Source organism: Mus caroli, chromosome 6, assembly GCF_900094665.2.
Source record: "Mus caroli chromosome 6, CAROLI_EIJ_v1.1, whole genome shotgun sequence".
Taxonomy (NCBI): Eukaryota; Metazoa; Chordata; class Mammalia; order Rodentia; family Muridae; genus Mus; species Mus caroli.
Genome location: NC_034575.1, coordinates 23843927 through 23868984, shown reverse-complemented (window position 1 = coordinate 23868984; position 25058 = coordinate 23843927). Strand labels below are relative to the sequence as shown.

Sequence of the window (25058 nt, the reverse complement as noted above, 5' to 3'; positions counted from 1 at the left end):
GTATGTGCATGTGTGTGTACGCAGGGGTTAAGTTTTCAAAAGTTCATTCCAGGTCCATCCTCTCTTTCTTTTTCTGTCTGTGGATCAGGATGTAGCTTTCAGCTACTTCTCCAGCACCATGCCTGCATGTATTCCACCATGTTCCCAGAGGGTAATAAACAAAACCTCTGAAAGCTCCTAATGAAATGCTTTCTTCTGGGAGAGTTGCCTGGGCCACGGATGGTCTTCCCGGCAATAGAATGGTGACTAAGACAGGTGCTACCGGCTTCAAACTCAGGATCCTCTTGCTTGAGCCTACACTGGAATAACCCACATGCATTCCCCCTCCAAACGAGACTCGCCTTTATAAGGAAGTCATCCTTGAGCTGACCTAGTAGACCATGAATGGATTAAGCCATTCACACGGGTGGAGGGCCCTGACTGACAAACCCTGATGTGACAGCAATCAAATTCCAACACGAGTTTCTGAAGGAACAGGCTGTATCCAGGCTGGGGCAAACTGAAATGTCCATCGGGAGTGGGGGTATGAACTGTGGTTTTCCTGTGCTGTCCAGTTATTCAGAAGGAAATCAGTGTGCTTGGAAACACAATACTAGATTTTAAAATACACAGCGAGTTCTCAGACGATAGGGTCACTCTGACACCGCATATGCAAAATAAAAAGCTCTCGCTCGAAGTACTGCTAGTTGTCATTTATGAGTAATATGGGACGAGCACGTGTGTGAGAAAATTATCCGAGGAGTGCAGACCAGCGGCTGTGCATTTGGAGAGAAAGAGGCACGAAGGGACTTCAGCCGTTGGATTTTGTTGTTGTTGTTTCTGTTTGTTTTTAGAATCTGATATAAATGCAGCATAATGCTAGCATCTGCCATTTGTTGGGGTAGGTACATGGCTCTTGTCCTGTCCCTACTTGTATCTTGCTGTAAGATTGAAATACTTCAGAACTAAAAGGAAAAAAAGAAAAAGAGAATGCTACAAAGTCCAGGCAACACTTGCACTTACATGAGAAGGGCGGGGATATGGGAGAGCCTTCTCAGGATTTCCTTCCCCGGGTTTCCAACAAGCGGTCACAGGATGCTTTTCTCCGCTGCGGAAATGGATGCCCAAAGGGCTTCCCCCACCCCTAGTCAATTATCCTTGCCCTTCTGAAACTGACCCTCATTCAGATGTGGGGGTCAAATTGAGAACACAGGAAACTGGCTGCATCTACCACCTCCTCAGCCACTGGAAGTTTGATTTCCAGGACCCCCTCCTCCGTTGCTTCTCTCCCCAGAGGGGAGTCCTACCTAGTTCTTTATCTTTCTTCTTTCTCTGTCTTTCCCAGTGTTTCTTTGTAAAAAACTGTAGCCATTCAGCAACTCCCATTTCCAAGTGTCAACCCCTGGACTCTTTTGTCATGATTCCACCAAAGCTGAGCCCTGGGCCAGTGGTTCTTACACACAATTGCACAGGGAGTCATCTTATGACGTTTCTGGGTTCCACCTTCAATTCTGGACAGAGGCGTTGGGTGCTGAAAACCGTTGAACAACAGGCTCTCTGAAGACACGACAAACAAAAACAGAAAAAACAAAAAACCCTCCAGTGGGACGCTGAGCAATAGGTACCAAAGAGGCCCCTACTTTGAGAGTCTCTGCCCCAAAAGACTGAGCCCTGGGTTGTGTCAATGATCCTGCAGCCTTAATGTTAAAGAGCTCAAAAGGGGACTTCTTAGTCTTTCAGCAAAGGAGCCATGTCCTGGAACACTGGTCCACAAACTCTGTTCCTGTCCCGAATGCCCTGACCACACCTCTAAAGGGCACAGCCTTCAGGATGGGTGTGCCCTGGACCCCAGGACCTCTTCAAGGGCAGGATCAGATCTGAGATAATTCCTGGCTGGACAAGGTACAGACTCTGGGGGAAAAAAGAGGGAAGGAACAAAGAAGAGAGTGGAGAGGACAGAAAAGAAGAGCCAGAGTCCAGAACAGAGATGCTGTGTGACTGGGGTCAGCAGCTGCCCCAGGACTTAGGGTACAAACGTGAGAGCACCGAGAGGCCCTGTCCAGTCCCCTGCATGTGACTGCCAGCTTCATTCAGGAAGTTCTTTGGTGTTCTCTGTCACACCCCCAGGTCCCGTTGGGAGCAGGTGACCTTGGGGAACAACAGAGAGGCTTTGCAGGCAGAAGATGTTCACAGGTGGGGTGGCTGAACAAAGTTGCTGAGGTCATGTTGTTTTACAGAGTCACCTGTTGTCAGGCTCATGGGAAGTGAGAACTCCAGCCACCTTTGATGTCTCTGCTCCAGCTGGACTCCGGGAAACCCTTAGGCTTCCTCGCTGCTGCTAAGCTCTCAACCCTTTCTCTGGACGTATGGGCCATGCCAATAAAGAGGCCTTGCATCAACCTCCTTCCTGCCTGGTTACCAACACCACACACACACACAACACAAGAAAGCTATACACAGGTGGTCACATGGATCCCACCCCAAAGCTGACATTCACTGGGCCCAGAGTCGGGACCCATGGCCCTCTGTGGAAGTCGTTATTATCCCTATTTTGGGGATGAGCAAAGTGAAGAACAGAGAGGGTTAAGAACTTTCCGGAAAGCACACAGCTAGTCCTAAAAGATGGATCTGACTGTCTTGGAAGTCCAGGTTCTTCCTAGGAACGTTAGGAGCTGAAGTCTTTTCCAAAAGATACCCTCTAATGGGAACAGTTCCCCGAGGGAGCCAAACTGAGACTTCAGATACTCGACTGAGGAGCAAGGGGCAGTCAAATGTCCAGGCTGTGTTCCTAGAAACCCATTTTGAGAGGTGATTTATTCCGGGTGATGTGCAAACTGTAAACAGCCTCAGTGAAGGGCACCCCATAGAAGCATCCTTTCCCACCTACATCTACCTCGCCCCAGGCTCTGCGGCTCTTGGGAAGGGACTGCTTGGCACAGAAATCCCTAACCGGCAACAAAGACTGCTGTCCTCCAGAGAGTCAGACAATACCCTCACTCAATAGAGGATGTAGGGTGAAGTTCCCCAAGATGACCGCACGATGCCGCCCTTGAGCTACGCACCCCGTTCCAACCCGCATGCTGGGGACCGTGGCCTAGCAAACCTGCTTTGTTGGGGCCAGAATGGAGAAGTCAGAGAGCATCGGGACCCTGAGCTCCTGTGGTCATGAGTCAGCCTTGTAATGTGGCCTGTTCATGTCGTGCCTTCTCCGCCAATGTCTTCCTGTCTCCAGGTGGTGGCGTTCGCCCCACACACCTGCAGTTCTCCCTTCTGACCTGTGAACTCCGCTCTCCTTCCTGAACTGCCACAGCACACTCCAGCAGCCCCACGTAGGCTCTCTTGCCACCCTTGAATTCGGCGAGACTCACACACCAGTGTACATATCCCCTTAGAATTGCCTCCTGTAGTTCTGCACAGGGAGGTAACCTTCTGGGGGCTTTTGTTTCTCAAGATCTGTGACTTTGTTAGCAATGAGATTGTCTTTGTCCAGGGCTGCCCACCCATCCCGCACCTGAGTGTAAAAAGAGCAGAGGATCCAGATAAGGAAAGGCATAGAACCAGGAAGCACAGAAGTAGGGTGGGGGCAGAGATGAATGAGATGGATGCCCATGTGGCCATACCTGACGTGCCTCACCACAGCTGCAGAGTTGTACCCAACTCCCTTAAACTGGCAGGAGTCACCACCAATTGTCATCACCTGTCCTTACCACCTTTGGAAACGGAGGACGCGGTGACTTTAAATCTTCCTATGTCGGTCCTCTGCTCTTTATTTGGCGCTTCAGAAAGTTCCCCTGGATTTTACTTCATGCCTTGCCTATGGACTCTCCTCAACGCCTCCTCTAAGGATGACTGACGCAGATTTCCCCCAAGTCGGCCCCTTTTCTCTAGCGTGTGCAATCCCCCCTCCTCCCTCTAGATGGCGGTGAATCAGAGGTTAGTAATGGTATCTGTTCAGTAAACTTGAGCAGTCAAGGATTTTATTTGAAGGACTAGTAGTGACTGACTCACAGGAGAAAGGGGGTCATGGTGACTGACTCAGGCTAAGGGACGGCAGGCAGATGCTGGACACCTCATCCTGCCACAGAGGCTTACCATCTTCACTCAGCTGCTGGGATCAACTGTGGTGTTCCCAGTCCCTCTGCCCAGGATTCTAATAGCCAGGCCTGTCTTGGATCTCATGTCTATCCAATGCCAGGAAGGAGGGCTGGGCATATTGAGTGACAGCCCTGCGAGGAGTGCCCATGATAGCCAGCAACATCTACCCAAGTGGCCTTCGCTGGCTTTGACTAAAGCCACTCCTACTAAACATTGTCTATCAGGAAAGGTTTAAGGTCACTGGGTCACAGAATGTCTTAGGGCAGTGGTTCTCAATCTGTGGGCCACGACCCACTTGGGGGTCATATATATCTTGATATCAGATATTTACATTATAATTCATATTGGTAGAAAATTACAATTACAAAGTAGCAACAAAACAATATTATGGCTGGGGACACCACAAGATCAGGAATTGTATTAAAGGGTCACAGCATTAGGAAGATTGCCAACTTAAGGCTTAGGGCTTGACCCATGGTCACCCAGCAATACTAAGGTATGGCAAAGATGCCCTGGATCCACATGGTAGTCTTGGGTTTGGTGTGACTCACCTGGAGCCCTTGGGGGTCTCCCCTGTAGACCAAGCCTCCCGTAGATACTTTTTGGGGTAAGGGCTTCCTGACTACTATTGAGAGAACAGCAAGCCCAGACCGCAAAAAGATCCAAAGGAGACAGCTGTGGGAAGGTTGCTGGGTGCAGTCCCTCCAGGGCTGGGGCTTGCTTGCGCGACTGCAGATGGGGACAGGGAAGCAGAGCCGGGACCTGGGGAACAGGAGGGTGGGAGAGGGAAGGGGAGAGGGGGGAGCCTTAGGATATATTCAGGCAGCCAGGTGACAGGAGCCCCAGTTGCACCCGCTTCTACCCACCCCGTGTCAATCGTATTCTCACCTGGCAGGCTTGTAAGGAACAGAGCGGTTGTGTGCTCTGGCATGCGGGGGCAGCTGGAATCTGTCTCCTCCTCTGTCCTGTGAGGAGGATTTTACAGTTTCCTGCTATGACTGGGAGTCAGTCATCCCAGGCATCTTCTATGTCCTGGATTCTACTGCCTTAACACCCCCAACTCCTCCTGGGGACTCACCAAGAGCCCTCCCACCCCCCAAGAGGCTGTCACTAGATAGCTCTGGGCTGAAGGCATGGATTCTGTTCAGCATCAGCAGATACTATGGTATGATGAAGAAAGGTAGAGGCTCCAGGCCAGCCCCGTTTGGCCTGCCCCCAACCTCTATGGTCTTAAACAACTACAGTGACCCTTCTTCCTAAATTCTTCCAGAGTACAGGTAGAAGGCTTCCTAGCATCCCTGCTCCCCAAGCCTGGGTCTGTCCCACTCTTCCAGGAGGTCCTGAGGCCCCGGCCACAGAGAGCAGAGAGGTCCCAGCTGGGAGAACATTAAGGGGCTGTAGACTGGATGATTTCTGCTTCTCAGCCACGTGCCAGCTCAGGTTGGTCCTGTCTCTTGCATATCCTGAAGGGGGTCAAGGAAGAGCTGTTTACCTGCTAAGAGCTCATTAGCAGAGGCTGCCTGGAGATACCCGCTGGCCCAGCTCAGCACCTGCACAGGGAAGAGAACAGAAAGGGTGTCGGATGAGAGAACTTGGCTCCAGGGCAAACTGCAGAGAAGGACCTGAGGACACACAGGCTGTGAGACTCAGAGAGCATCTTTGTAAGAGAGATGCCTACGCTGCCTCCCTGTTGGGGGCCTGCATTCACTCTCAGGAGGAAAAGGCGAGGAATCTTCTCCCACCCTGCCCAGCAGGTGGGCTTCCCCTTCTGGATGTTCACTTTAGGAGAGTGCTCCAAAGTGGAGGGGGGGCCAGGGCCACAGGCATCTCACTGTGGGCTTGCTAGCTTGCACAGGCTGGAGCACAGCTGCAGAAGACCCCTGGCTCCAGCTGCTTCCAGCTTTATATGGTCCGTCAGAGCACGGTCCCTGGGGAAATCTCTGGATCCTGCCTCCCTTACCTGGCTGCAGCTTATGCCAAAAGAAACAAGATGGAGGAGATAGGGATGGAGAAGGGATGCACATTCTCCTAATGGCTTTGCTCTGAGTCATACCGGCTTGGAATTAAGGCAGGCTGGGAAGGGCTCCCATGGGAAGTGAGTGTGGCAGCCCCTGCCTCTCTCACATGAACCTTGCCCCTGAAGACACTCTCTCTTTGGCACTGACCACGCCCTTTCCCACACCCGTCCAAGATTCTTTATTTCACATGGTCATCTGCCCAGTGTTTGCTACAAGCCTGCATAGCACTGCAGGCTTCCCCTGTGGGGTTGTCCTTGCTCCTACACAAGGAAATGAAAAATCCAGCTCAAGGGAAAAATCTCTCAGGGTCCTTCCAGAGCTCCTATCTCATTCACTAGCATGTTTCTGGCTCTTCAGAACCTCCATCAGTGGGCCTCAGCCTATAAGTCACTACTTCACTTTTTTGGGGGGGCAGGGGGGAATCACATACCAGATAATTCTGAGTATCAGATATTTATTTACATTACAATTCATAACAGTAGCAAGATTACAGTTATGAAGTGGCAATGAGATAATTTTGTGGTTGGAAGTCACCACAACATGAGGAACTGACTATATTAAAGGGTCTCAGCTTTAGGAAGGTTGGGAACCTCTGTTCTAGCTGTTTCTCACCACTTCTTCAAAGCATAACCTCTAACCTCCTCACAAGGTCTGTTTCTACAAAGTAGCCAGAGCGACTCTTTAACGACAAAGGTCAAAGCTAGGAACAGCAGTTGGAAGGAGGACTTTTTTAATATGCATGAGGTGCTGGGGTTCGATCCTCTGCACCTTTGAAACTGTGTGGGGTGGGCCACATCTGCGGTCCTCGTAAGGGGGAGGCAGGAGGATGTGAGCCTCAAGGTGACCTTCAGTTCAGGCTTGGGTTGGGATATATAAGACCCTTCCTCAGGAACAAAACAAAACGAGGAAAACACAGTTAGCCAACCAACCAAAGAGATCCATTGCATCGGCTCTTAAATACTTCTTCAGTGTCTTCCCATCTCATTCAGACTAAGTCCACAATCCCCACCAGAGCAAGGGTGAGCCCTGTCCCTCACCCACCCCTGCTGCCTCTCTTGATTTATCTCCTAGCCACCTGCTTCATTCTTTTTTGAACACAATGGCTTCTTTGTTTGCGGTGGCAGTGTCTACTGTGTCTTGGTCTCAGGCTCTTGTATATGCCGTTCCTTTACCTGAATGATCTCCTGTGTATCCCAGGTCTGGCTCCTGCTTCTGTCCACCCCAGATCCAGCCCCCTGTCCTGCACATCCAGGACGGCAGATCCTCCCTAGGTGTCTCCTCCAACGAGGCTTTCTTGAAGAAGCTGTGTTGGCTGATTTTATGTTAACTGAGACCCCCAAGCATCCACCTATCTGGTCACTATATTTAATGTGTCTCCAAGGACAATTTTAAAGAGGATATTAACATTTGCATTAATAAGCCAAGTAAAACAGTTGCCTAATGTGAGTGGGCCTCATGCAATTCTCCAAGGCCTGTAGTGTGGTGAGAGAGAGAGAGAGTGAGAGAGAGAGAGAATGAGAAAGGAGAGGAGTATGGTCTTCTATGAGGGACCTAATGGGGGGGGGTGATGTTTAATTGTTCCACATATTTGGTCCTCAGAGTGTTAGTAAGGGAGTTGTGGAGAATAAGATGTATAGGGGACAAGGGCTCAGAGGACAAGGCCAGGACACCACTGTCCTAAACAGAGCCATTGTGCAAATGAGAAAAAGCTGTGCTCCCATGCCCGGCATCCCTGTTCAAGAACTGGAGACACAGGTCTACTCTGTGGTAGGATTCAGGGAGCCGGACCCCACAAGCCTGTCCATCAGTGACAATTGTGACTTCCTTCTCCCCAGGTACCTATCAGAAAAGTCCCCAAGTCCTGCCTCCAAAGACTGCTTAGATTTCTACTTCCTGCGTCCAGTCCCTAACCCCACCCATCAGCCCCCTACCCTGGCAGAGGCTCTGTAACCCCCAGAAATAAGCTTGTTCCCTGATAAGATTCTTACCTCCCCAGCTCCCTGCTGAGCCCCGACAAACATGAAAGCATGAGCTGGCATGTGGAAAGAGGTCCCCAGTACTCCAGTTCTGCTCCAGCTTCTCCCATACTTGGCCAAGCCATCCCTTGCCTTCCTTAGGTCTCTCCCATGAAGATCAGAAGGCGTAAGAAAAAGCGAGCCCATTCGGTATTTGTGACCTAGTGTGGCAGGGTATGGGGAGATTGGATCTCACTATGGCTCCATCATCCAACGTATCCTTCTGATTTCATTGCCTGGTATCTTCTGCTCAGACAGAAGCAATCTCACCGGAACACTGTCCCCTCTCCAGCCCACCCCTCATCCCTTCTTAGTCTCCATTTTCCCCAGAAACTCCTATCACCATCCACCCACTCCTTTTCCTGGTCTAAACCTTCCCTTGTGGTTCAACCCCACCTGCTTCCAGCAACTCTCCTTGGCTACCTTAATCCACTCCCCAGAATCTTAGCCTCAGCGAAGTTCATTCACCATCCCCTTGGTAAACATCACCTGTGCTCCTGCACTTGTCCTGCCTCGAGCTAAACGCAGTGGCTGGAGAAACAGCCCTCATAGACCCTGCCTGCCAGGAGCTTCCAGATGAGAAGGCCAGTGTGGACATTTTTCCCTGGTTGCTGGGATCACCTCCAACAAAGTATCTTATAGGCATTTAAGCAACCTGGGCTGGAGCTGGGCCACCCTCCCATGCTGCTCAACTCCTGCATCACCAGTGATGGGATACAGCTGGTGTCCATAGGTCAATGGTGGAGGTCAAACCCAGGGCTGGAAGAACTCAGGAAGCTGAGACTCTCCAAGATGGATGGGATGAGGGAGGGAAGTCTGGAAAGCTTCTCCAAAGAGGTTGAGTTTGGGTAGTATGGGAAAGTTTGAGGTAGTTTGAGAGCAGATGAAAGACACAAAGTATCAAAACACAGAGAGGGAAGGGAATGAAAAGACTTCCACCAAAGCTTGGTGTTCCCCCCAGCGGATAGGTTTGTAGATCCACCAGTGTTTTGAGCAGGAAATGGAAGCAGGGCAGGCTGGAGGTAGGACGTAGAGTTATAATGAACTAATGAGCAGCAATGGGGTGCAGATTAGCTTAGGTAGGTGGGAGGAGGGAGACTGAGCTGCAGCAAACGTAGGATATAATAGAGACAAGAAAGGAAGGGGTACTTCCAGGTGTGTGTGTGGGGGGTCCCAGTGAAGAAGGAAGGGAGGCTGCCCCAAGAGGAGATAAGGTGGCTAGATCTTATACCACATGCAGTCCAGTTCAATAAGGAGGTGTGAAGGACCCAAGATGCACAGGGATCAGCAATGTCCTCAAGGAGGATTCGGTAATGAGGACGGCACATGAAGGGTAGAAAAATGACAGGAGGAGGCAGAGATAGAAGCTAGAGCGGGGAGGGAGGTGTGCGGTTTGAGGGGCGGGGGTTACTGTGCTATGGTCACCTCCACTCTTCCAGGATGATTTCCTCAGCACTGTCCCCCAATCTAAGATGCCAAAGTTGACCAAGACAGCGAGGAAGGCTCCAGCCCCGCCCTGGGAAAGTTCTCAGAGTCATGATTTAGCTCACACAAAGGAAAGGATGCATGCCAAGCAGAGGCTGAGCCCACACTCCAAAAGAGTGTGTGAGTGACCTTGGGTCCACTGTGCGGGAGCTGTCACCGCTCCTGCCACGGTGGCAGCTCTATTTCCTTATTCCTTATTTTAAAAGTCTCAAGGTCGAACTGCTAAATGTTTCAGAAGCTCTCTATTTGTCCCTGGCCACCCCTACCCCCTCTCCCTGCCCTGCCCTGAGGAAGACCTGGTGCCCTTGTGATCTCAGAGTCTGGTGGCTTCCTACCAGTGCACTCCACAGGATCCCTTGCTCCTCCAATCCCCCCAAATTTAAATGCAAATCTGCTTTTCTTCCTCCGCCACCAGAGAAACCCTTAAGTGGCGCTCTTAAAAGTAATTCCCGTCCAATCACCTGCCTTCAGCCCACGCATCTCCTGTGTCAATCTTCTCCTCTCCCTGGACGCTCCAGCCTTATTGGCATGCCTCCAGCTCCTTGAAGACTCCACGCTCGCCTCGGGGTCTTTGCCCTTGCTGTCCCCTCTTCAGGGAACGGGGTCCCTCCCACTTCCGCGGATAACTCCGGCACTGCCTGCAGCAGCGAGCTTAATTATCACTCCCTCCAAGAGACCTTCCCCGAGCACCCAAATTAAACTGACCCTGTTAGTCCACAGCAGAGCTGCCTGTGCTCCCTCCGCGCGCGCTTACATCTCCGTTTGCAAATCTATATGCATGGCTGTGATTCCTTTGTTGGTGGACTTAATGTTTGTCCGTCCCACCGGACTGGCTCCCCGAGGATAGAAGCCCTGCCTGTCTTATTAGCAGCTATACGCCCAGCACTCATAATTAGTGTTGACGGGATGAAAGGGAAGGTGAATGGAACAAGGCAGGCAGGAAGCATAGAAGGAAGAGGTAAGAAGGGTGGTCTGTCCTAAGTCCAAAGCAGACCCTCAAAATGACGGGGCTGGCGGCAACGTCCTGAACAGAAGGAGTCTAACCGGGTGAACAGAAGCATGAAGGTGGGTTTCTGTTTACCAGAAAAGCAGATCTCTAACACGTTTTTTAGGGGAGGGTTAACCAGGCCTAGGTCACAAAGTCTCAGAGCCTCTGCTCTTGGTCCTGCCTGATGTCCTTAATCCTGTCCCCCAAAGGTCAGCCACCTCAGGCTGACCTTATAGTTCTTGGTCAATCTGAACAGTCTGTACTAGCTCAAGGACCATCACCCTGTTGACTGCCCTATAAAATCTGCTTCCTTTTCTGCCATTTTGCTTCTCCCCGCCCCCACCCTCACCTCCAGAGACAGCCTTGGCAATCTGACCCCCCCCCCAAACCTTTCCATCCACGAAGTGGTCCAGCTTGGTGAGCTCATTGAGCCTTCCTTCGAGTCAGATAGCAGGATCTCTGGATTGAGGGTCCTCGACTATGGTAAGAGTCAGGTGGACAGAAAGATGCTTGACCAAAGTCTGCAAGGGAGTTTGTCCTAATGTGCCCACCCTTCACCACCAGGTCACCAGGATGACACAAGGGCACAGGCTCCCTGCTCACAGGTGGGTGCTTTCTGGTTACTACTCCCTGGGAAGGAAGAGGCAGAAGGGGATCAGGCAGAGGGAGACCAAGGAGTAGCCAGAAATGTGACCAAGAGAAAGCAGCCAATGAAAAAGTCACTGTCAACACACACAAGCCAGTAGACATCAGGCAGGACCAAGAGCAGAGACTTGAAGCGTTGTGACCCAGGCCTCAGTGTCTTAACCAAGTGATGCTGGTCAGGGGACAAGGTAGACCCTTGTCTCAGCTTGTTTTATGAGCCTCACTGCTGCCAGTGGAGAGAGACTCACATCGCTCATGGCCCTATTAAGTGTAAGTGGGTTCTACAGGCAGCAATTGGCTGAAAAGCCCTCTCTTTAAGAGCCACACCTTTCTGTTGTAATTGCAATTAAATGCAAGTGACCCTCCCTCCCCTGAGAGTTCTGGGAGAGGGTTCTTCCAATAGGCAAATAAATATTCCTCCGTTCCATGGCAGGGATGTGGTTTTGTTCCCACCAAAAGTTCTGTGGAAGTTTGGTAGCTGTGTTGGGGGGAGGGGTTGACAGGGATCCATGCTTTTCTCTGGAGGCTGGGTGAGGGCTCTGGAGAGTCAGATTGTAAAGCGGGCCTGCCTCTGCGTCCCCTCCCTGCCTTCCACACACAAACGCACCCACTTGCACTTTCTCCTCTCTCTTGAGTAGCATACAGCTCTCACCAAAGACAGAAAAGAGGGTCGCATCTTGCTCTTGACCTCGCAGAGCTGAGAGGCAAAGTAAATGGATCGTCTTATAAACGACCTATTTTCAGACATTGTGTTACAGCCACAGAAATCGGACAAGACGCTGTGTAATTTCATACTGTGATTCCGTCACCTGGTGGGTGACTCATCTTTCGTTGGTTTTGCTTCATTTTTCTTGATTTGTCGCCTGCCTGGCAACAAGTTGTCCCTTGTAATTTTCTCTGCTGAGTATTTATTTCCCTTAGTTCATGTTAAAATAGAAATATTTCTTCCTCGAGCGTTCCTTGCTAATTTATAGGCCAGTATTTATATTCTTTTTATCAGCTCAGTAATAATATTTTCCAGACCTATTACAAGTTCTCATTGTCTTCATGGTTTCATTAGCCATAAAATGAAACTAAATAGAGTAACAGTTGTTTAATTTAACATATGAATCTTATCCTTGTTCTGAAAATAATTTAGATAAAAATAACGCCTGTGTATACTGAATGGTGATGAATTGAGACAGTGCCATTTATAGAACTCATTCTATTGGTATCTTTAGAGTTCCTTTCTTTCTGATGATAATGGAAATCCAACCCCCCACTTCCTATTCCACCTACTTAAACTCTTTAGGGAACTGTAACGTGAGGTAGGGGAGGGGCCTGAAGTCTTGAAGACTGTCAGCCTCACTGGCGCTTTCCACATCCAGAGGGGAGTATGGACATTTTCTCCTGGATGACCTGAGCCCCTCAGATCTGACATCAAGAAAAAGATCTTTCCAGAAGTTCAGATGTTCCTTCATTTCAAGTACAGATGAGGCCTGCTGGCAGCACCCTCGGAGCTTGGAGGTGAGAAGGACCCTGAACAGCTGGTGACCATATTGCACCCTATTAGTGGTCCTGGGGATTGTGCTACTAGATGGTCCTGGAGGGGTCCTCAGAGATGTCCTTGGGGTTCGGCATCAGACAAGTAGCCTGTACTGGCTAGTTTTGTGTCAACTTGACACAGCTGGAGTTATCACAGAGAAAGGAGCTTCAGTTGAGGAAATGCCTCCATGAGATACAACTGTAGGCATTTTCTCAATTAGTGATCAAGGGGGAAAGGCCCCTTGTGGGTGGTGCCATCTCTGGGCTGGTAGTCTTGGGTTCTATAAAAGAGCAGGCTGAGCAAGCCAGAGGAAGCAAGCCAGTAAAGAACATCCCTCCATGGCCTCTGCATCAGCTCCTGCTTCCTGACCTGCTTGAGTTCCAGTCCTGACTTCCTTTGGTGATGAACAGCAGTATGGAAGTGTAAGCTGAATAAACCCTTTCCTCCCCAACTTGCTTCTTGGTCATGATGTTTTGCCCAGGAATAGAAACTCTGACTAAGACATAGCCCAAAGCTGGTTTTAACAGACACAAACAGAGCTGGGGGAGCTGGACAGCCAGAGGTGGAGCAGAGGGCTTGAGTAGGTTTTACAGCTCTATTCAGAGGGAGCCCTTTCCAGAGGAGTTCCCTGTCTAGGCTGTGCTCCCTGTATTAGTTAATATTCTGATGGCTGGGGTACCCCAAAGCAGCTTAAGGGTCAGCAACATTTCTCATCACTTGCCTCCAGGCCTGACAACCTGAGTTCAACCCTGAAATCAGCATGGTGGAAGGAGAGGACTGACTTCTGGGAGCTGTCCTCTGATCTCTTACATATTGCCATGCAACCTAAGGAAGGGTTATTTTGGCTTATGGTTAGGGGGTGCAGTCCTTGATGGTGGGTAAGGAATGGCAGCAGGATCATGAGGTAACTGCACACACTGAGCCTGCATTGGTTCACTGTCTCCTTTTTATCCTGTCTGGCACCCCGGTCCATGGAAGAAGGCCACCCATAATTAGGGTTGATCTTCCTTCCCATCAGCTCACCCAATCTGGAATCGACTTTCCACGGATCCCCAGATGTTTTCCTCTTAAGTGATTTTAGATCCTAAGAAGTTGTCACTTGGTATTAACCACTGCGCCCTCCACACACAGCGACCTCACCCCAAGCTGGCACACAGTCCTCCGATGACCAGTACAGCTTCCTGAGCTGGGGTTCCTAGCACGGTAGCAGGTAGGTGCTGGACCCACCTTGACACCCTCCTCTTCTCAGCCTGGGGCATCCACTTCAGCTCTTGTCTCTGGGAGTGAGCCAGGATCTAGACCAGCGCATCCTGGGTCCCAGATAGGAAGCCATGATGCTGACGCTACAGAGGTCTTCTTTAGACTTGAGGACCAATGCACACACCAGTTCATAGAGAACACTGAAGACAATCTGTCTGTGACCACTATTTGCTTCCCTCCCCTCTTGCCCTGATCACATCTCTTCTCTAGATCTGTCTTTTCTCTTCTGGCCCTACCTATGTCTCTATTCTTACTTTGTTCAAATTAACCTCCCTAGAAACTTGACTTTCTTTTAAGGATGATAAATAAAGCCAAGGAAAGAAACAGCAACAAGAAAAGCAAAGGGAAAAGCGCATTTTTGTTTTGTTTTGGTTTGGTTTTTTGGTTTTTCAAGACAAGGTTTCTCTGTGTAGCCCTGGCTGGCCTGGAACTCACTCTGTGAGTTCCAGGTGCCTGAGATCAGGGTGCAGGGCTACAGGCATGGCAGAACCAGGAGGGTCAAGATAGCTTGTAGGGACAGTGAGGAGTCACCCCCATTTTCATGTAAATTCTAACTTCTGAGATCTCTAAATGTGACAGCCTTTGGAGATAAGACCTTTAAGACAAATGATTGGGTTAAAAATAAAGTTCTTGATGGGGGCACTATTCCAACATGTGTTTTCATTTAAATCAATGGGTTTTTTTTTGTATATTTTTATGTAACATACCATGTTACATAAAGATATTTTCACACAACTATATTGTACATTGAGTACAACCCATCAAGCTTCTCCCCTCCCCTTCCTCATACAATCTGTGTTCTCTGTGTGTGTCCGTGTGCACGTGCCTGGTGTTAAGTGTCCTCTCTCACTTTCTCCCTTACTTTTTGTCTGTTTGTTTGTTTGTTTGTTTGTTTTTGAGACAAAGTTTCCCCGTGTAGCCCTGGATATCCTCGAACTCACTCTGTAGACCAGGCTGGCCTGCCTCTGATTCCTAAGTGCTGAGGTTAAAGGTACCACCACACTTGGCTAAGCCCTGCTATTGTGATCAGAGAACTGAACAGGGTTGCCAAGGTCATGCAGGGGCTGAGGTAAGTTTCCAACCTAGCAGGGTAAGTGAGACCCCAGGAAATACTTAGAGCAAGCATTCAAGAGCCACCCGAAAGGCCTTGCCTTTGGAGCATCAGCTACGTGCTTAGGGTAAATGTCATGCATGCTATAGGATCATGGGAAAGAAAAGATACTCAATCTGCCAGGATCAGTGGCTCTCAGAGAAAAATTTGATATATTTAAAGGAAGAAAGCATAAAATGTACTTGCTGTACTATGTCACTCACAATGTCCAGAAGATCATGACAATATTTTAGAGATGTGAAGAAATGGGAAAATGTGACCTTTGGCTAAGAATTATCAAGCCACCATTGTAAACCAACAGAAACAAGCCCTCAAAGTAAGAGAGATGTTAGAATGAGTAAAGACAGACATTTAGGCAGCTCTTTAAAAGTTTAGGGATGAGGACCACAGCCCGTCCCACAGCACCCAGAGGAAGCTCCACTCACAGGCACTCTAACATGCCCAGGACCACAGGATCACAGGATCCCAAGATCCTAGGAGCTTGGTCACACAAGGATCTCAGGGTCCCAGAGGCAGCTTGGGAGCTCTGAGACACCCAGGATCTCAGGATCACAGAGACAGCTGAACTCTGAGGAGTTTTGACACAACCAGGATCACAGGAAGGAAAGGCTCCAGTCAGATATAGCAAGGGTAGGTAGCACTAGAGATAATCAGATGACAGGAGACAAGCATAAGAATATAAGCAACAGAAACCACATTTACTTGGTTAGCATCATCAGAACCCAATTCTCCCAACATAGCAAGTCCTGGATATACCATCATACAGGAAAAGGAAGATTCCGATCTAAAATCACTTCTCATGATGGTGATAGAGGACTTTAAGAAGGACATAAATAACTCCCTTAAAGAAGTACAGGAGAACACAGGTAAACAGCTAGAAGCCCTTAAAGAGGAAACACAAAAATCCCTTAAAGAATTACAGGAAAACACAATCAAACAGGCAAAGGAAATGAACAAAACCATCTAAGATCTAAAAATGGAAATAGAGACACTAAAGAAATCACAAAGGGANACAACCCTGGAGATAGAAAACCTAGGAAAGAGATCAGGAGTCATAGATGCAAGCATCACCAACAGAATACAAGAGAGAGAAGCAAGAATCTCAAGTGCAGAAGACACCATAGAAAACATGGACACAACAATAAAAAAAAATGCAAAATGCAAAAGGTCCTAACCCAAAACACCCAGGAAATCCAAGACACAATGAGAAGACCAAACCTAAGGATAATAGGTATAGAAGAGAGTGAAGATTCTCAAATTTAAGGGCCAGTAAATATCTTCAACAGAATTATAGAAGAAAATTTCCCTATCCTAAAAAAAGAGATGCCCATGAACATACAAGAAGCCTACATAATTCCAAGTAGACTGGACCAGAAAAGAAATTCCTCCTGTCACATAATAATCAAAACACCAAATGCACTAAACAAAGAAAGATATTAAAAGTAGTAAGGAAAAAAGGCAGACCTATCCGAATGACACTAGACTTCTCACCAGAGACTATGTAAGCCAGAAGATCCTGGGCAGATGTCATACAGACCCTAAGAGAACACAAATGCCAGCCCAGGCTACTATACCTAGCAAAACTTTCAATTAACCTTGATGGAGAAACAAAGATATTCCATTACAAAACCAAATTTACACATTATTTTTCCATAAATCCAGCCCTGCAAAGGATAATAGATGGAAAACACCAACACAAGGAGGGAAACTACACCCTAGAAAAAACAAGACAGTAATCTTTCAACAATCCCAAAAGAAGATAGGCACACAAACATAATTCCACCTCTAACAACAAAAATAATCTCTTAACATCAATGGACTCAATTCCCTCAAAAGACATAAACTAACAGACTGGTCATGTAAATGGGGCCCAGCATTTTGCTGCATACAGGAAACACACCTCAGTAACAAAGGCAGATATTACCTCAGAATAAAAGGTGGGAAAACAATATTCCAAACAAATGGTCCCAAGAAACAAGCTGGAGTAGCCATTCTAATATCAAATAAAATCAACTTTCAACCAAANNTTATCAAAAAAAGATAAGGAAGGACACTTCATACTGGTCAAAGGAAAAAAAAAATCTATCAAGATGAACTCTCAATTCTGAAACATCTATGCTCCAAATGCAAGGGCACCTACTTTCATAAAAGAAACTTTACTAAAGCTCAAAGCACACATTACACCCCACAGAATAATAGTGGGAGACTTAAACACCCCACTCTCAACAATGGGCAGATCATAGAAACAGAAACTAAGCAGAAACACAGTGATAATAACAGAAGTTATGAACCAAATGGATCTAACAGATGTTTATAGAACATTTCACCCTAACGCAAAAGAATATACCTTCTTCTCAGTACCTCACGGTACCTTCTCCAAAATTGACCATATAGTTGGTCACAAAATGGGTCTCAACAGATACAAGAAGATTCAAATAATCCCCTGCACCCTATCAGATCACCATGTACTAAGGCTGGTCTTAAATACCAACAAAAACAACAGAAAACACACATATACATGGAAGCTGAACAACGCTGTACTCAATGATACAAGGAAGAAGGAAAGAAAGAATTAAAGGTCAAGGAAGAAATAAAGAAATTGAGAACATATCATACCAAAACTTATAGGACACAAAGAAATCAGTGGTAAGAGGAAAACTCATAGCTCTGAGTGCCTCCAGAAAGAAACTGAAGAGAGCACACACTAGCAGCTTGACAGCATACCTGAAAGCTCTAGAACAAAAAGAAGCAAATACACCCAAGAGGAGTAAACCACAGGAAATAATCAAACTCAGGGCTGAAATCAACCAAATAGAAACAAATTTTAACTATACAAAAAAAAAAAAAAATCAACAAAAACCAGGAGCTGACTCGTTGAGAAATTCAACAAGATAGATAAACCTTTAGGCATACTAACCAGAGGGCACAGGAGGGTATCCAAATTAATAAAATCAGAAATGTAAAGACATAACAAGGAAATATATCTTAAAATAATTATTCTATTTGTCAAATATTAACAGTTGAAAATATTAAAATCATGTTCTACAAACATCATGAAAAAAAAAAAAGAAGAAGAAGAAGCCCAGACTCGGGGCAAGCGAGATGGTGTGATGAGGAACACATTGTTTATGGGGCAAACCTGAGAAGCTGGCTTTGAATTCCCATAAAAGATCTGTTTATATATTGATATTTTGCACTTTTGTTCCTTGGAATTAGCAGACTGGGTCATCTCAGGCCCCTCGACCTTCTGGAGCCTGATCGGCAGACATCTGTGTTGAGGGAAATATTAGTTTTGTGGCTTAAAATGTGGTTTTTGGAATCAGAAGTGCTGAGTCACAGTGGTCCCAGGAAATGATACCAGAAGCACCACTCAGAGGTGCCCCACAGGAAGCCCCAGAGCATTTGCTATTCTAGTCTTATGTAATACTTGGTCACTAAAACGATTTTCTAAAGGCCATGTCTTAGGCATTCCTAGATTCCTGAACACTCTCTTTGCCCATTTCTCTGCCATCCCAACACTCCTTGGGCCCATTCCTTTCTCCAGTAGAAAGCAATACAGTCTTGTCACAGAGTTTGGAGTTAGACCTGATTTCAATCCAGTCTGCCTCCTAGGATAGCCTGTGGGCTCATTGATGCCTCTGAGCCTCAGTTTTCCCATCCGAGAAATGGAGTTAATGTTAACTACTTCCTCATGGAGCTACTGTGAAGGTCTGGTGAGGGCTTTGTGTTATATCTGATAGTGAGTACTTTATAAGTAAATATAATGCCACAATAAACACATAAATACATTTGCAAAAAAAAAAAAAAAGAAACTTTAGGAATTTGCATGAGTGCACACAGGAATTCCCACAGGAAAAAACGGAAGATATAAAAAAGAACCAGTGGGGCAGGAAGATGCCTCACTTTCTACTATGCCTGACAACTAGAGTTCAATCTTCAAAACCCGTACTTGTGCACATATATGCACCTGTGCGCGCACACACACTAAACAAACAAGCAAATAAATAAAAAATGCTTATTTTGAAAAAAAAAGGGGGGGTGGTGGGGGCTAGGTCAGGCATGGTGGTGCATGTCTTTAATCCCATCACTCAGAAGGCAGTGGCAGGAGGCGGATCTCCAAATTCGTGGCCAGCCTGTTCTGCAGGAAGCGTTCCAGAACAGTCAGGGCTACACAGAGAAACCCTGACTTGAAAAAGAAAAGGAAGGAAGGAAGGAAGGAAGGAAGGAAGGAAGGAAGGAAGGAAGGAAGGANAAGGAAGGAAGGAAGGAAGGAAGGAAGGAAGGAAGGAAGGAAGGAAGGAAGGAAGGAAGGAAGGAAGGAAGGAAGGAAGGAGAGAGGGAGGGAGGGAAGGAGGAAGGCAGGCAGGCATAGGGGCTAGAGAGATGACTCAGCATTCTAAACTAAAGCTAAAAATTGGGGGAGGGGTGCAGGGACATCTTAACACTACAGATTACAGGAAATGGTGAGGAGGAGGCAGGGGAACACCTTTCTCCAATGTTGAAAGAAAACAAGCACCCCTGCCCTTAAATACCTGTTAACTCCAGATTATGTATCTATTGAAAATATTTTTCAAAAACGAAGGATTGAACCTTCAGAAATGTAAAAACTGAGAGAGTTCGTGGTTTGCAGCTATCCATATGACCATTGGTAAAGGGAGTTCTTCAAGCTGCATAGAAAGACACCAGAGAGACACTGGGATCCTACAGGGAGAAAGAGGAACACTTGAAGTTAGATACATGGGTAATTTTAAAAGGCTGTTACTTTTCCTTTGTGACTTGTTTTAAAGACAACTATTAAAATAACCTTGTTGGATATATAGAATATATACAAGTCAAATATATGGGACCAAAGAGATAGCCAAGTAGTTGAGAGCACTTACTGATCTCCCAGAACAACCAAAGCAACCACAGTGACTCTACTTTCAGGGACCCAATACCCTCTTATGGCTTGTAGTAATGCATCAATGCACATAAACTCACGAAGGCACACACACACACATGAATAAAACATGTATGTAAATAAATACATCTTAGAAGAAGTCAAACACGTGTCAATATTAACAAAATGGATCCAGCGCATCACCATTTCCCCAGTAAATGCTCACACTTTCTAGAAAGCAGACCATAACAGGGGCTGACTTGATTGTAAGGAAGTGCATTCTAATTGCTACCATACCATGCACTGATAGCCGTATTAGCATGAGAACTCGTAAGAACATTATGCTAAGAGGAATGGGCCAGGCACAGAAACACTGTGTACTGCCTGATTCAAGCTATGTGAGTCTATGTAACAGGTGAAAACACAGTAGCAAAAAGATCAGCAGTGGCCTAAGGCCAGGAGTCCTAGAAGGCCTAGTGTATAAAAAGATACAAAGACATTTGTTATGATTAGTTTAACTTGACCAAACTAGAGTCATAAGAGAGGAGGAGACCTTGACGGAGGGAATGCTTGCACTAGGCTGGGATGTGGCCATGCTTGCACCAGGCTGGGATGTGGCCATGCTTGCACCAGACTGGGGTGTGGCCATGTCCTCGGAGGTTTTGCCTTGATTATTGATTGATGTGAGAGGGCTCAGCCCCCTTCGAATGTTATCCCTGGGCAAGTGGTCCTGGGAGGTAGAAGAAAGGTAGCTGAAGAGCCAACAGCCTCAGTTCCTGCCTGGAGCTCTGGTCCTGGCTTCCTTTCCTGATGGACTGTAATCGGTAAACCAAATCAACTGTTTCCTCCCACGTGGGCCTCAGTCTGTGCTTTATCTGAGCAACAGGGAAGCAGAAAAGAAGACGGAATAACACCATCACCAGAGGGATGGGCTCCTATTGAGCACACAAATACTAAATATATCAAAGTGGACAAGTGAGTTTGATTGTGTACAAAGTAAAGCCAATCCGGAAAGTCTGGATAAAAATAAAAGGAACCGAGAATATCCACACGAAAGGGAGATAAAGCTGGGGTGGGGAATACTGTATGATCCCAATATTCCAGGACTTAGAGCCCCTACTGGGAGCAGACTGGTGACCACACACAGGGAGGGACTATGCCCTGGTAAGGAAGACAAAGGAGACCTTCCTCTTAGCCTTACACCATGATGTACCCTTGCTAGCTACACTACTGCCATGCTTCTAATTATCTCAAAGCCCCTCTGTTCCTGCAAGCTCCCAGTGGCCACTCTGCTCTGCCCACCCTGGCCTGCTATAGTTCATCAGACTCCTGACTTGCCGGGCTCTTTGCTGCTGTTCCCACTGTGGGGAGTGTTATTCTCTTGGCCCTGGCTTACTACCTTCTTTTTCCACTCAGTTCTCAATGTCTCAACAAAGGTCCACGGCTCCCCTAGTGTTTAACATACAAGCTGTTTCCTTTTCAGGACCCCTCAAACTCTACCTGGCTTTATGTATTCCTCATTTTTGTCTTGCTAAATTACTTCATGCTGGGTTTTTCTCCACCACCACCACCCCTTTTTTGAGACAAGGCCATCCTCTGTAGGCTGACCTTGGCTAAAACCTGGCAGCCCTGCCTCTGAGTCCATGGGCCAGTACAACCAGCTCACGGTTTGCTTATTTCTGAGGTCTCGCATTGTCTGTGTCTGCCGTTGGATGTAAGTTCATGAGAAGAGAGATAAATAGGATCTTTCCACGTCTTTTGCCCAGTGTTCTTTAGGGATTTTATCGGTAGAAGGCCTCTGATTATGAACTGCGCGTGGCCTTTGTTGGTTTGTTGGGTTGTCGATGTTTTCTTCCAGTTTGTGGCTCATTTTCCCCTTCTTCCTGTGATTCCTTTGGTGAGCAGAGGCTCGTGTCTTTTGCTTTGAGACAAGCACTCACTCTGCTGCTCTGGCTGGCCTGGAACCAGCTATGAAGATCTGCAGCTTCACATTCACAGAGCCCCGCCTGCCCCTGCCTCTGCCTCCTGAGTACTGGGGTTAAAGGCGTGCACACCACACCCAGCCCAGGCCTTTGCTTTTAGCACGGTTGTCCTGTGTGTCTGGTTTAGAGATTTTCTCCTGTCCAAGTTCATATAATCTGTTATCTTCTAAAATGTGTCTAGTTTTGTCTTTAAAATAAAGTAGTGGATATATCTGGAATTGAGTTTCCTGAAGGGTGGGAGGTAGGATGGAAATTCTATTTTTTCCTCTACATAGATAACCAGTTCCCTCATTTATTGCCTAGTTCCATTTGACTGAGCAGATGGGCAGTACCCCTCCCTGTCACAGATCCTGTTCCCAAGTAGCCTGTCCCCCTGTCCTGTCTCCACCCTCCACTGTGCTGCTGTAAGCCATGGCAGTACTAAATGCTTGGTAGTTTCTGGTAGGCCAAATCTTCCAAGTTCGTTTTCTATGATTGGCTTAAAATTTTTTATCCAAAATCATTTTTATCTTTAGAATAAGACACATAGGTGCTTACCGAATAGATAAGTTATTAAGCACTTAAAAATCAGGAAATCAAACCGTAGATGTTTGGAGTTGAACTTAACAGCTTTCTGTTTTTGAGAGACAGTATGGCTATCCTATGTTCCTGCTAACAGCAGTTAGCCCTGGCTGGTGAAACTGTGGAGGCCGCCTAGGGTTCTCTTTGTCTTTATCCCCGTTTCTCAAATTCTCCACCATGAACATGGATTATTTGTCATGAGGGAGAGAATAGCTTTGTGATTATTTTTAGGTAATGATGTGTAACTATTAAAGGAAATAGGAAAGTACTGTGAACATTTCAAACCCTCTGTCCCTGCTATTTTGAAATTAAAAAAAAATGGTGACAGTTGGGAGTGATGGATATGCTAACTGCCCTGATCTGATCATTACACAATGTATACATACATCAAAAACAACAAAAACCATACTGAATGCACAAACATGTTCAATTATGTGTCTATCAAAAATAATATACAACTGCGCCCTGGAGACGGCTTACAGGGTAAGAGAGGGTGCGTTATAAACAATACAAACACGAGGACTTGAGTTCAAATCCCCATGACTCTCACAAAATGCCAACTCGACTAGGTTCAGTGGTGCCTGCAACCTCTGAGCTGTAGGGGCGGAGACAGGATGAAAATGGGGGTTTGGTTTCCCTCCCCCAAGAAGAGAAAAGCCCAGTGGAGGGGGTGTGGTGGTCAGGCGGCTGGGGTGGGGTATACTGTATCATAGGGAGGCCTGCCCTTTCCTGCGGTTCCTGGGAGACCGGAGCTTGGGCTCAAGAAAGCTCAAGGAGAAAGTAGCTTGGGGTCCGGAAGACTTGGTAAAATGGTACGGGAGGAGATGACTGGAGGGCGGGGATGGGGGTGGGGAGACTGGCTAAGATGTGAGAGTGTGGTCTCTTAGAGCATTTGAATTATTTACTCAAGCTGGGCAGTGGTGGCGCACGCCTTTAATCCCAGCACTTGGGCGGCAGAGACAGGCGAATTTCTGAGCTCGAGGCCAGTCTGGTCTACAGAGTAGCCAAGGCTACACAGAGAAACGCTGTCTCGGGGGAAAAAAAAAAAAAAAAAAAAAAAAGTTGTTGTTAGCAATGGAGCACTGAAGTGGGAGGGGCCAGAGAGGAGAGCTTTCTGGTAACCAACCAGAGGCTGAGTACTAGAACAAGGAAGAGAATAGGAGACGGGGAAAGGAGATGGGAAAGGAAAGGGAAGTAGAAGGAAGAAGAGAGGTTATAGAATAGAGGAAGGAGGAGGAGGAAGGGGAGGATGGGAAAGATCTTGGGGCCAGGAAAGAAGCAGGGCAAAAAGGAAGAGTGTACTCCCCCGGGGAAGATCTCCGGATGACCCTCACTGGAGCAATCCAAGTAGCTTGCTTAAGGAAGGGCATAAAGACTCGGGACAATGTTTCATCTAGAAGTTTCTAATCAAGGGAATGAAGGCAGAGAGAGTGCCGCAGCAGCAGAGGAAAATGAGGCTTGCCCGGAGCCTTTGTACACAGCGAGGGAAAAGGTAACAGAGAGAACCTCGGAGGAAGTGAGCAAAGGAAAGGGCCAAACTGCTCTCTCTCTTGTGTCACCGAGTCCCCTCCACCCCCAGCTTCCCAGGAGCAAGCAGGGGCTCACACATCCACTGGCAGCCCCACTCCTTCTCTGATTCACACTAGAGCACACTTCCTGGCGTTCCAACGGAACCTCCCAACTTCATTCACTTTCTATAACTGTCAAGAAGTGTCAGAGCGTGAAACCCGTTACATAAGTGATCTAGCTCAAACCAGGATGCACTCTATTTGTTTTGTGACAGGGCAAAAATGGAAACTTTTGCCTCAAGGCAGAAATATAAAACAAAGACAGAATATGATAGCCTCTTCGGGAGAGGCCTGCATGTCACTCATGTCCCTACTGCCCCTTGCCAGTTCATGAAACCTGTACCCCTACCCTGGCCTCAGCGTCTGTCTTCCACACTCACATATCAAAACCCTCACCCTGGTCTCTCCGTCCTTCTCTACTCTAGGAGCTCAATCAGAAAAAATATGACACAAATTCGCAAAACGATGCAAACAGAAAACACGTGCCTGGGCTCAAGGTGACACGTGCCTGAAATCCCAGCATACTTGAGACCAAAGCAGGTGGGGCTTCACAGTTCTAGGCCAACCTTGTCTGCATAGTAAGTTCTGGGACTAAACAATGAGACCCTGTTTCAAAAACAAAAACAAAAATACAACCAACAACTAATCAAGGGTTGAGGGTGTGGCTCAATGGGAAAGCGTTTGTCATCTCAATGAGCACTGTAGAAACATCAACAAATCGAAGGAACTGACAACAGTCCTGGTATCTGGTGTAGCTCAGTTGTAGATGTAGCTCAGTTGTTGGAGTGCTCATCTGGCATGTCCAAAGCCCCCAGCTTTGCATAAACACTCATGTTAGCACATGCCTGGGATTCCAGCACTCAGGAAATAGAGGCAGGAAGATCAGAAGTTCAAGGTCAACCTCGGGAGCATAACACATTCAAGGCCAATCTGAGCTACAAAAAAAA

At 47.4% G+C, this 25058-nt stretch overlaps 1 long non-coding RNA gene across 1 annotated transcript in view; it reads right to left on the bottom strand.

Moving 5' to 3' along the window:
- Nucleotides 1-4438: 4438 nt before the first annotated feature.
- Nucleotides 4439-25058, bottom strand: part of LOC115031331 — a 41235-nt gene continuing 20615 nt past the window's right edge. Inside the window, exons 2-4 of the long non-coding RNA XR_003836955.1 lie at nt 5567-5624; nt 4963-5039; nt 4439-4836 (exon numbers count right to left, since the gene is read on the bottom strand). This is a non-coding gene — a long non-coding RNA (uncharacterized LOC115031331). The remainder of the gene's footprint in view (nt 4837-4962; nt 5040-5566; nt 5625-25058) is intronic.